Here is a 514-nt window from a genome sequence, read left to right on the forward strand (position 1 = left end):
TAACACAATTTAAAGTAAGATTTTCAATAAAACTTATACCGGAATTATGTCGTAATCCGTGGATATACACCAGGCTAGTTCTCAGGAAAGAGAGGTGGGTCTTAAAGACACCCTTAAATACCAAGTCTTTCCTTAGACAGAACTTTTCTAGACATGTATTCCCACTTCATTACATTTTTTTCGATAGTTCATATATCTTATTTTTTTGTAAGTAAACATCTTTACCAAAACTAACCTTTTAAAATAAGATCATTAAGCTAGACTTATCATTTTTAAAGTAAGTCAATTTAAACAAAATCAATACTTTTTAAGTAAATCTTACCATTTTAAAGTAAGTTCACTTAACTAAGATTCAACATTTTTAAATCATTTTACCATCTAAGACTTTATAACACTTTAAGTTTATAAAGTCAAGATTTTTAGGTAAATCTCATTATTTTGAGTATACTACTAAAACAAATTAATAATTAATAAAACATACACAGAAAATTCACGGTGTTACAATCCTCCCCCA

This window comes from Lupinus angustifolius, chromosome LG14 (assembly GCF_001865875.1).
Source record: "Lupinus angustifolius cultivar Tanjil chromosome LG14, LupAngTanjil_v1.0, whole genome shotgun sequence".
Taxonomy (NCBI): Eukaryota; Viridiplantae; Streptophyta; class Magnoliopsida; order Fabales; family Fabaceae; genus Lupinus; species Lupinus angustifolius.